At 46.4% G+C, this 12,895-nt stretch overlaps 1 pseudogene; it reads right to left on the reverse strand.

Moving 5' to 3' along the window:
* Positions 1 to 5,424: 5,424 nt before the first annotated feature.
* On the reverse strand, positions 5,425 to 10,867 carry LOC132808018 (zinc finger protein 835-like; annotated as a pseudogene).
* Positions 10,868 to 12,895: the final 2,028 nt, after the last annotated feature.

Raw genomic sequence — 12,895 nt, forward strand, 5'->3', positions numbered from 1 at the left:
AAAAATCCCTACAAGGAAACGGTTCAGACTAATTCCTACTGTAAGTCTCCTCACTCCCAAGAATTTTTAGTGTACACTTTGCGCATCAAGGTTAGCCACACCCCTCACTTGGAAGAATTTTAAACTGGCGGAGACAAATTCTACGACACTTTCCCTCCTCACTTCTAGGACTTTTACATTTGCACGGCAGAGATAGCTAATCCCCTCACCTAGAAGAATTTTAACGGCGGAGACTCCTCACTTCTAAGAATTTTTAGTGTGCACGACGGGGTCCGCGGTTCCTCTCACCTAGAAGAATTTTAACATCGGAGAGAAATTAACACTAGAAGATTTAAAGTGACTTACCAGCTAAGATTCTGTACCTTTGTGTCCAAATCAATTCAATTTCAAGTTGGTGAGGATTAAAAAGCAGACAAATGTCTAACTCAAAAGTTAACTACTGGAAGCTTTTGATATAACAGGCGCTTCCTCACCTTAAAGTTTCGGCCGAAAAATTTGTCTGCCTCCCAATCTGCCAACCTGTGGTCTCCTCCTCCACTTAGAGGGTCACCATCTGTTAGGACGGAATTCGTCCAAGCGTGTTCTTTTAAGGAGTGAGCACACTTACCCAATTATTTGATAAAAAGCAGGTACGTTTATTTAGCAGCAGAAACTTAGCTGTTACAGCGAAGCACGAAAGATCGAATGGTTCGCTGGAGAAAATGTACAAGTTCTGAAAATCTATCGATAAGCTCCATTAGTTATATTATTTTCTAATCTCAATTCATGCAACGTGATCTTTCACAAACAAAAGCCTTCTTCAAAATGGTATAATTTGCAAACAAAGGTTCTATGTATTCTGGAAACATTTTTACAAAGGCTTTACATATATTAGGAACATTCTGTATCATGGACACAAAGAATTACTATGATTGAGACATTTTTCCTAGTCTTTTTATCACATAGTTTACCTTAATCTAATCACTTAGTTTAGCAGGCAAAATTGACCTTGCTGATGTTCTTTCATTTGAACATCAGCTTTGTTAGTTGTTATGGCAATAATCCCAGAATTAAAAATTACTTTGGTCTTCATTTTAAACTATAGGTTCACAGCGCCCCCAATGTCCTAAGAAGTAACTACATCTCTGTCCTCTCATGGGCTTCTATAATATCCTAACATCCCTTCATCAGGGAAGTGTGTGTGAGAGCATGTGTGCCTGCTTGATAAAGTGAGATTGTGATGGAGTATGAACTTGCGAGAGGGTGTGTGTGTTGAGAGGGTGGTGTATGTGTATGTCTGAGAGAGAGTGTGTGTGTGTATGAGAGGGGTACGGATATCAGTGAGGAGTTGCATTTTGCTAAAATAAAGGAGGGCAAGACTTGAGCAGGTAATGGTAGGGCCCGAGTCGTGTTGTGGAACAAAGACCTGGAGGTGTTCAGGTTCATTGTTCGTGGCAGTTACATCACTGGTAGATCAGGGGGGTGAAGAAGGTGTTCAGCACACTTGCCTTCATTGTTCCCATGCTGAGTACAGGCGTTGGGACATCATGTTGGAGATGCACACAGAAAGTACATTATTCAGACGGTGATAAGTGTCTGGAACGCATTGCCAGCAGAGGTAGTAGAGGCAGGGACGGTAGATTCATTTAAGGTGCATCTGGACAGATGCATGAGTCATTGGAGAACAGATGGATACAGATTCAGGAATTGTGCAATAGGTTTAGACAGGGGATTTGGATCAGCTCAGGTTTGGAGGGCTGGAGGGCCTATTGCTGGGTTGTAAATTTTCTTTGTTCTATGTTGAGGTTGTACAGGATGTTGGTGAGGCCATTTTTCTGGAGTCCTGAGTACACCTGTGGCCGCCCTGTAATAGGAAGAATAGTATTAGCGGCCGGACCAATGAGGAGCACTGGAACACCGGAGGGAGTCTGGTCCTCCTACCATTCAGAGCAGCCCTATTGTCTGAATCCGAGATGTCGATTTTCCTGCTCTTCGGATGCTGCCTGAACAGCTGTGCTTTTCCAGCACGACTTCAATCTTGACCCATGAGCTTCTGAAGCTGCTGCTGCTCCTCCCTCTTTGAATGAAGTTTGAGATTCATCCAAGACTGTAATTTCCTTCGTCTGTCCAACAGCACACACTACTCTCACTCCCTTTTCTATTTCTTTTATTTTCTTGCTGGGATCCAATTGTTCGAGTAAAAAATGAGGTCTGCAGATGCTGGAGATCACAGCTGAAAATGTGTTGCTGGTTAAAGCACAGCAGGTTAGGCAGCATCTCAGAAATAGGAAATTCGACGTTTCGAGCATAAGCCCTTTTTCAGGAAACATCCTGATGAAGGGCTTATGCTCAACGTCGAATTTCCTATTCCTGAGATGCTGCCTAACCTGCTGTGCTTTAACCAGCAACACATTTTCAGCTGGGATCCAATTGTTGACTTGCAGCAACTGAAAAGAAAGGGAGTGAATCCAGAAAGAGGCCAGACTCTGGAAAAGCTGGTCCAGGTCTGTGCCTCAAACATGTGGCAAGTGCAGTACCACAGTGTGAAGTTAGTCTTTGCTGTGGAAAAAAAAAGCAGAAATGAGGTGTATTGTTTAAATGGTGATATATTGGAAAGTGGAGAAAGTGAGGACTGCTAATGCTGGAGATCAGAGTCAAAAAGTGCAGTGCTGAAAAAGCACAGCAGGTCAGGCAGCATCCAAGGAGTAGGAAAGTTGACCTATCGGCACAAGCCCTTCATCTGGAATGATGTGGTTTAGGGTGAGAGGGGAAAGATATAAAAGAGACCTAAGGGGCAGTCTTTTCACACACAGGGTGGTACATGTATGGAACGGCCAGACAGAATGCAAAAGGAATAAAATCTTAAGCCACAGGAAAAAATGTGATTCTATCCTTTTTTTTTCCGATTTGCATTTGGACGCTTAAAAACATCAGTAATAACGGCATCTCCGCAGAGCATACTGCGCATGCTCCTCGGTGTCAGTAATGCATAACGTATATTTGCTGGTGTCAGCAAATCACTGCGCATGCTTCTTGCTGTCCGCCGAAAAGGCGCGCGAACTACTTTTGACGAACCAATAGAATGCCAAGGAGGACCAGAAGAAGACCGGTCCTCCTGCCAATCAGAACCCCCCATATTGTCTGAATGCGGAAGGTGCACCATGAGTTTCTGAACCTGCTGTTGATTCTCTGCCTCTGAATGAAGATTCACCTTCACGCCGGACTGCAACTTCCCTCCTTTGTCCCACTTCTGTGAGTACGGCACTCTCTTTTGCCACTACCATTTTTCCATTTATTTTTAATGCTGGGCTCAAGGGCCGTGGGTTTTACTCCCTCAATCCAAAGATGTGCAGGTTAGGTGAATTCCCCATTGTAATCAGGGATGTGTAGGTTAGGTGCATTACTCAGAAGTAAGTGTAGAGTCATAGGGAAATGGGTCTGAATGGGTTGCTCTTCGGAGAGTTGGTGTGGACTGGTTGGTCCGAAAGGCCTCTTCCCACACTGCAGGGATTCTATAAATTATTGACTTGTAGCGACTGAAAGGAAAAGTTTTTTTTCCCCAGGAAATCCTTTTCAGCTTTCAGGCTTTTCCAGCTCCAATTAACATGAAGGAAAGGTCAAGCTCAGTGGGAAAAGGCTGAGTAATAGCATATCTTGGCTCTCACCCAAGTATTCTCCAAAGAAAACCATACATCTGGATGGGGATATGAATAGGAAGCATTCAGAGGGATATGGGCCAAATGCTGGCAAATGGGTCACTAGATTAATTTAGGATATCTGGCTGGCCTGGACTGAAGAGTTTGTTTCTGTGTACTCATTACACACGCCCCTCTTCTAGGTGTTCCCTATACCAGCTGTTATTTTCATGAAATAATCTGACAATTGTTGACTTCCATCAACCTCTTCCATCCGGAGAAATTTCCTCTCTCTGCAAAGTGTGGTTCACGTTGGCAAGTTCAATCCTCCTCCGGTCCTCAGGAACACACTATAATGCGCAACGTTCTCAATGCCTGTTTAACGTTCAGTGGGGAAACTACTTTCAGTCCAACAGTTCGACAGAATTCCTCCGAAATGTTTTTGGCAAATGCACTGCTCCCACGAAAGCTCGTGGACCCACAGTTAAAATGCTTTTAACAGCCTGTTTTTATGTTAATTTCCCCGCCTTCCCAGGATGCAGAATTTCTCTCACCAGAAATTGCTTGCCCTGAAAAAAATCCAGCAGGAAGATGATTATGGCGCTCAGTAAAAATGTCTCATGGGTCACCCAAGATTAGAAATGGAACAATATCTCTTTTCAAAGAAACTGTTTTGTTTGCCCTTTCAAACCTCCTCAAATTTAAGATGTTCCATTGTAGCATTTAATTATGATCCATTAAAAGCAATATCCAGTCTCATCTGAGGGAGGAACTGACTCAACAAGTGAAATAACTTTTCAGTCTGCTCTTTAGATGTGACATCCTCTCCCTCTCTCTGATGCAACAGGATTACCAGAGCTGGAAGTACCACTCTCGGAATACAGTTGCTGATCGACAGTTTACTTCGACTGCTTAACATAAGGATTTAAAAGCTGCTAGCCCGATCTCGCGCAAAGCACAAAAAACAAACTGTTCACCCGTGCCTGCGCAGAGGAGAAATTTCACTTGGAATAGATCACAAAATAAGAACTGTTACCAGTCCCACAACTCATGTGTATCCCATGGACAAAGTTAAAAATCGCACAACACCAGGCTATAATCCAACAGGTTTGTTTGGAAGCACTAGCTTTCGGAGCGCCGCTCCTTCATCAGGTGGCTGTGGAGAATGAGATCATGATCACAATTTATATCGAAAGGATTCTAGTGTCATGGAAATGTGACACATCAAACAATTTTAGATTAAATCTTTCACCTTTAGAATGGGTTTCTGTTCTTTAGCATGTTAATCCCAGAACTTGTTTTTTGTTACCTACTCAAGAATGTCATTCAAATGCAGAGCTTTTCTGACAATAAGTGTGAATTCTGACTGCACCCGAATGTTGAGTCAGACTGACGTTTTGCTTAGAGAAAAACTCTACATTTAAATGTCATTTTTGAGAAGGTAATTTATAGATTAGAGTGTAAAGGTTCGGGTGGATTGGCTGTGGTAAATTACCCATAGTGACCCTAGATGTGCAATTTAGGGTTTTTTTAGATTAGATTAGATTAGACTTACAGTGTGGAAACAGGCCCTTCGGCCCAACAAGTCCACACCGACCCGCCGAAGCGCAACCCACCCATACCCCTACCCCTACATTTACCCCTTACCTAACACTACGGGCAATTTAGCATGGCCAATTCACCTGACCCGCACATCTTTGGACTGTGGGAGGAAACCGGAGCACCCGGAGGAAACCCACGCAGACACGGGGAGAACGTGCAAACTCCACACAGTCAGTCGCCTGAGTCGGGAATTGAACCCGGGTCTACAGGCGCTGTGAGGCAGCAGTGCTAACCACTGTGCCACCGTGCCGCCCTCATGGTTGATGGGCCATGGGATGGATGTGGGCGAGATGCTCTTCGAAGGGCTAGCATGGAATAAATGGGCTGAATGGCCTGCTCCCACATTGTTGGCATTCTATGACTCACCCCACAAAGGAGCATTTTATCTGCATCAATCCTGTCAAGCCCCTTTCAGAATTCTACTGGTTTCAATAAGGCCACTTCAATAAGATCCCATTTGTCTGCATTTGGCCCATGTCCCTCTATTCATGTACTCATCCAAATGTCATTTAAAATTTGTAACTTCATCTGCATCTACCACATCCTCATCCAACTTCATTCCACGTGAAAACTGCCTTCTGTCAAAACCTTGCCGCTCAGGTTCCTTTTAAATCTCTCTCCTCTCACTTTAAAGAAATGTGCCCCCTAGTCTTGAGCTCCCCTACGCTAAGGAAGAGCCCTTACCTCCACTCCCCATGATTTTATCAATCTCAATGATGACACCCCTTAATTTCCTGTGCTCCAGTGAATAAAGTCCCAGCTTCTCCTGATAACTCAAACCCTCCCTCCAGTCTTGGCAACATCCTGGTAAATCTTTACTCAACCCTCTCGAATAGAATTCTCACATTCTGCACTCCTGAAACATTTACAATTTCTAACGATACTGGCTGCTCATTCACTGATCCAACTGATAAGCGACATGGGAAGCTTAGTGCAGGAGGCTGAAAGGAATGAGTAGCTTTAAAACCAAAACCTCTTGGAGCTCAAAGCCTTCAATGAGAGTCTGAGCTCGGCGTTAAGTTCACTTCACCTTTATTGTGACCCAACTTTGTTAAAGCTTCAAATCCCCCTCAGCAAAAAGGCAGAGAAAAAGTAGCTGCTTTTTAAACAGCTCAAGATCAAAGCACACTCACTCACGCTTATACACCCACCCAACCTCACTGTCTTCACTATTGGTCAGCACCGAGATGTCCCTTTCTAATTGGATCCTTGGTATAGCCGTAACCCGGAGGAAGCATTGCCTCACTGAGCAATTTCAACCCATACCCTGTATAGCGCCATCTGCTGCAGCGGGATTCAAACCCGGGTGTCCCGGGAGCTGGGCTGATTGTCATTATTCACTGGACTTTCAGCCTTCACTCCTTCAATCCCCCTGCGATGGAATGTGAACTCGCTGGTGCCTCCGGAGGTGGGAGGAGCTGATGAAGGCCTTCCCACACTTGGGGCAGGGGAATGGCCTCTCGCCAGTGTGGACCCGCTGGTGGGTCAGCCTGTCGGAGGAATTGCTGAAGGCCTTCCCGCACTCGGGCAGCTGAAGGGCCTCTCCCCCGTGTGGACCCGCTGGTGCCTCAGCAGGTGGGAGGAGCGGGTAAAGGCCTTCCCGCACTCAGGACAGCTGAAGGGCCTCTCCCCCGTGTGGACCCTCCGGTGAGTCAGCAGGGCGGAGGAATTGCTGAAGGCCTTCCTGCACTCGGGGCAGCTGAAGGGCCTCTCCCTGTGTGGACCCGCTGGTGCCTCAGCAGGTTGGGGGAATTGCTGAAGGCCTTCCCGCACTCGGGGCAGCTGAAGGGCCTCTCCCCCGTGTGGACCCGCTGGTGGCTCAGCAGGGCAGAGGAATTGCTGAAGGCCTTCCTGCACTCGGGGCAGCTGTAGGGCCTCTCCCCCGTGTGGATCCGCTGGTGCCTCAGCAGAGAGGAGGAATTGCTGAAGGCCTTCCTGCAGTCTGGGCACCTGAACGGCCTCTCCCCTGTGTGGACACACTGGTGGTTTAGCAGTCCAGAGACCTGGATAAAGGCCTTCCTGCACTCGGGGCAGCTGAAGGGCCTCTCCCCAGTGTGGGCCCGCTGGTGCCTCAGCAGAGAGGAGGAATCCCTGAAGGCTTTTCCGCACTTAGGGCAGCTGAAGGGCCTCTCCCCCGTGTGGACCCGCTGGTGCCTCAGCAGAGAGGAGGAATTGCTGAAGCCCTTCGTGCACTCGGGACAGCTGAAGGACCTCTCCCCTGTGTGGACCCACTGGTGGTTTTGCAGTCCAGAGACCTGGGTAAAGGCCTTCCCGCACTCGGGGCAGCTGTAGGGCGTCTCCCGCGTGTGGATCCGCTGGTGGGTCAGCAGGGTGGAGGAATATCTGAAGGCCTCCCCACAGACTGGGCAGGTGAATGGCCTCTGCCCGGTGTGACTACGCCGATGAATCTCCAGGGAAGATGGAAAACGGAAGCCTTTCCCGCAGTCACCACACTTCCATGGTTTCTCCAAGAGGTGGGATTCCTCGCGTTTCTCCATGGCCGAAGTGTGGAGCCACTCCCTGCTGTGAATTCCTCTTTCCAGGCTGTATAGTTATTTTAGGCTCCACACTCAGTGCACTGCAATGGTAGGGTCTCTCATCCAGTCCCGCTGATGCTGAAAACGTACTTAGACAGGAACCAAAAAGCTTTGCTCCTTCTCACAGAATCATCGATGAAAACCGTTGCGGTCCCGATGGATTGAGTGACTGTCAGACATTGACGTCAAAGTGAGGACTGCAGACACTGGAGAGTCAGTATTGAAAAGTGTGGCGCTGGAAAAGCACAGCAGGTGAGGCTGCATCCGAGAAGTAGGAGAGTCAACGTTTCGGGCTTAAGCCCTTCATCTGTTGATGTTGAAACTTCCGCCTTCAGATTTTCAAATACAGTAGCGCCTCGACTTATGAACTTAATCCGAAAAGTTCGCGAACTGAATTAACTTTTCCCATTGTTCGGATAGCGTAAGAATGGTTGGATGGCTGTTCACAGCGCACACGCCAAAGACGAACTGAATGAGATCACGCGGGGCCCGAGAGCTTTTGTGTTCGTACCTTCAATTTCGTACGTACGTTGAAGCAAAATTTTACGTACGCTCCTGTTCGTAAACCGATTTGTACATGAACGGGTTTGTTCGTATGTCGAGGCGCTACTGTGCTCTGTAAAAAGAGATTACAAAGGTCATTAGTGCAGGGTAGAAATTCAGAACAAGCAATTCTACTTTCTGTGGAATATTCTTTTCTTTTGTTATTCCACAAAATTGAAAGCACCATCCCACTCTCTCTCCCCCTCTGTTCTCACTCGGCTCGAACTAATTCTCCTGAAGGTGCTGATTCAGGATCTTACAGGGACAGAAAAGCAAAAACATCAAGACTGCCGTCTCTCTGAACTTTGGATACCTCCACCTGAAAGCTAATATCTTTCACAACACTGGGATACTGCTGAGAGTGAGCAGGTCTGATTTTGGGAAGCAAAAAGAAAGTGTCAATTCAGGGTGAACCTGCCACGCAGCTTCTTGAGGAAGGACCAGACACAAAATGGTTAACGACCCCAGGAAGGTGGGAGCAAAATGAGACGTCAAGGCATTAACATTGAAAGTAGAGAGAAAATGAACCTCCTGACTCTGGCAAATGCCAGAGTCATAGAGATACACAGCACAGAAACAGACCCTTCTGTCCAACACAATTGTACTGACCAGATATCCTAAATTAATCTAGTCCCATTTGCTGGCATGTGGCCCATAGCTGGGATCATCCCCACCCCCTGTCCTGAGACCTTGATGCCTCCAAGCTGACCCTTGAAGGTTTCGTTTGTCCTCCATTCTTTCCCAGTTGTCTTTTGTAGGTTTTGAAAACTCTCCCAATCCTCTGAGTTTAGGATTTGGGAAGTTATGTTGTGGCTGTACAGGACATTGGTTAGGCCACATTTGGAATATTGTGTGCAATTCTGGTTTCCTTACTATCAGTAAGATGTTGTGAAACTTGAAAGGGTTCAGAAAAATTTACAAGGATGTTGCCAGGGTTGGAGGATTTGTTCTATTTGGAGGCTAGGGCTGTTTTCCCTGGAGCGTTGGAGACTAAGGAGTAACCTTATAGAGGTTTACAAAATTATGAAGGGCATGAATAGGATAAAGAGCCAAGGTCTTTTCCCAGGAGGGGGTGGGTCCAGAACTAGAGGGCATAGGTTTAGAGTGAGGGGAGAAAGATACAGAAGAAATCTGAGGAGCAACCTTTTCACACTGAGGGTGGGACATGTTTGGAATGAGCTGTCGGAGGTGGAGGTTAGTACAATTGCAATATTTAAAAGGCATCTGGATGGGTACATGAATGGGAAGGATTTTGAGGGATGTGCGCCAGGTGCTGACAGGTGGGACCAGATTGTTGGTTGAGTTGGATGAGTTGGACCAAAGGGTCTGTTTCCATGTTGTATATCTCTATGACAGGTTGGACTAAAGGGTCTGTTTCTGTGCTGTATGACTCTGGAACCATTCTATACTGGTCTTAAACCATGTTCTCGCCTTCCCCCACAAACATCCACTTCTTTGTTCAAAAATCAGATGACCTCAGCCTTGAATATACTCAATGACACCCTAACTGCAGGAAGACATCCCACTTGTGAACTCAATTCCTCTTGCTAATATAACACGTGCCTTGCCAATTGCTTCCTACATCTGTCTGACAACTGGCAGTGACTGGAGTAGGAGGACACTGAGGCCTCTTTGCCCATCCACACATCAGTCTAGATGAAGGGCTCGTGCCCAAAACGTCAACACTCCTGCTCCTGAGATGCTGCCTGACCTACCGTGCTCTTCCAGTACCACAATGTTTGAGCCTGATCTCCAGCATCTGCAGTTCTCACTTTCTCCACATTCAAATACATCTCCATTTAAACAATGCACCTCCTTTCTGTTTTTCTTTGCCACAGCCAAAGCTATAATTTCATATCGTGGTCCTGTGTTTGCCAATTGTGGTCCTCTCTATATCGGGGAGAGCGAGCGCAAACTTGGGGAACGGTTCACTGAGCATCACAGCTGGGTCCACAGAGCCGACCAGACCTCCCAGTCACCACCCATTACAATTCCCTTTTCTGACATGACCATCTTTGGCCTCCTCCATTGCCACAACGAACCTAACTGCAAATTGAAGGGACCACACCTCATCTTCCAGGCAGCCTACAGCCTGAAGGACTCAACGTTGAGTTTTCCAATTTCAAAAAAACCTCCCTCCTTGTTCTTTGCCAGCAACCCCATGCATTCCTCCCATTGACCAACCAGGTCGTAGCCTCTACCTGTCTTGACCCATCTCCATTTCACTCCCACCCCCTTCATCTGCAGCTTCTCCAGCCAGTCCCAGCCCCAGCCCCGAGGAAGGGTTACACCTGAAACGGCGACTTCTCCACCTCCTGTCTATTTTGCAAATTGAGACACAGACCTGGACCAGCGTTTCCAGAGTCTGTCCCCTTCCGGATTCACTCTCTTTTCTTTCAGTTGCTGCAAGTCAACAACTGAACCCCAGAATGAAAAATACATGGAATGGGAGCAAAATAGTGCCGTACTCACAGATCTGGGACAGAGGAAGGAATGTGCAGTCTGGGTAAAGCTCTATCTTTATTCAGAGAGAGAGGATCAGGAGCTGCAGCTTCAGAAGCTCATGGTCCGACTTCCGCATTCAGACAATGGGCTGACTCTGATTGACAGAAGGACCAGGCTCCTTCCGGTCCTCCAAGGTTGCGTATTGGTCCATCAAAAGAAGGTTTCGCGCCTTTTTTGCGTACAGCGATGAGCATGCTCAGTGTTTTGCTGACACTGGTAAGCATGCGCACTGCGTTGCTGACACTGGCAAACATGCGCAGTATGCTCTATGGGGATGGTGTTCCTGACAGATTTTAAGTGTCCAAATGCCAACGGGATGAAAAGATAGAGCCACAATTGTTTGGAATGAACTGTCAGATGTGGTGGGGGCTGGTACAATCACATCATCTGGATGGGGATATGAATAGGAAAGATTCAGAGGGATAAGAGGCGACATGCTGGCATCTGGTCGACGTAGACTGAAGGGTTTGTTTCTGTGCTCTACAGCTCTGTGACTCTATTTTCCATACTATCTAAAAATAAAGAGCATGAAAGCATGGGAAGTGTTAGAGCATGGAGACCATTTCCAGTTCATAGAGTCATAGAGAGATGTACAGCATGGAAACACACCCTTTGGTCCAACCCATCCATGCCGACCAGATATCCCCATCCAATCTAGTCTCACTTGCCAGCACCCGGCCCATATCCCTCCAACCCCTTCGTATTCATATACCCATCCAAATGCCTCTTAAATGTTGCAATTGTACCAGCCTCCACCACTTCCTCTGGCAGCTCATTCCATACATGTACCACTCTCTGCATGAAAATGTTGCCCCTGAGGTCTCTTTAATATTTTTCCCCTCTCACCCTAAACCTATGCCCTCTGGTTCTGGACTCCCCAGGGAAAAGACATTGCCTATTTATCCTATCCATGCCCCTCATAATTTTGTAAACCTCTATAAGGTCACCCCCCCCCCCCCCCCCGCCACAAGCCTCTGACGCACCAGTGAATCAGCCCCAGCCTGTCCCTATATCTCAAATCCTCCAACACTGGCAACATCCTTGTAAATCTTTTCCGAAGCCTTTCACATTTCACAACATCTTTCCGATAGGAAGGAGACCAGAATTGCATGCAATATTCCAACAGTGGCCTAAGCAATGCCCTGTACAACTGCAACATGACCTCCCAACTACTGTACTCAATACTCTGACCAATAAAGGAAAGCATACCAATCGTCTTCTTCACTATCTTATCTACCTGTGACTCCACTTTCAAGGAGCTATGAACCTGCACTCCAAGGTCTCTTTGTTCAGCTACACTCCCTAGGACCTCACCATCAAGTGTATAAGTCCTGCTAAGATTTGCTTTCCCAAAATGCAGCACCTCGCATTTATCTGAATTAAACTCCATCTGCCACTTCTCAGCCCATTGGCCCATCTGGTCCAGATCCTGTTGTAATCTGAGGTAACTCTCTTCGCTGTCCACTACAGTTGCAAAGGATAGTGGAACACTCTTACACCAATTAGCAGAGTAAGGTTGAGGCTGAAAGGTCACTATGGCAAGATGAGATAACACAGTTAGTAAAGTTAGCCTCATCTGCTAACTATCATTATTGGGACAATAAATATTTGGGACATGACATTAAATATCTAATTGTTAGTGAGTAGAGTCAGTCTGCTTGAAACTACTGACAATAAATATCTAATCATGACATTAGGAAAATATTAAGTAGGGTCTAGAATGAAAGACCGTTGTTGCAAAAGCTGACATTAAATCTCTAACCGAGACATTGGAATAACATGAAGTAGAATGTACAACTAAAGAGATAATGGGAACTAACATCACTGGCTTATTGTGTAGCTAGACTGAGGTACGTTGATAAATATAGTTGGACATGCTGATAAGCTAACACAAACATGATTAAAAAAAGATATTTTAAAACTGCAGACCCTGAGGTTTGTGGGCATTCGAGAATCTGCTTTTCGAGTGTCACGGTCTTTTTGTTTGCAAATAAACGACCTACTTCTTGAAGAACTCTCTGCGTCTCCTGGTCGTTCTCTGCATTTTATCCACGACAACAGTCGGAACCAATTTCATGGTAATAGGAGAGAAAG

The sequence above is a fragment of the Hemiscyllium ocellatum genome, assembly GCF_020745735.1.
Source record: "Hemiscyllium ocellatum isolate sHemOce1 chromosome 27 unlocalized genomic scaffold, sHemOce1.pat.X.cur. SUPER_27_unloc_3, whole genome shotgun sequence".
In the NCBI taxonomy this organism is placed as follows: domain Eukaryota; kingdom Metazoa; phylum Chordata; class Chondrichthyes; order Orectolobiformes; family Hemiscylliidae; genus Hemiscyllium; species Hemiscyllium ocellatum.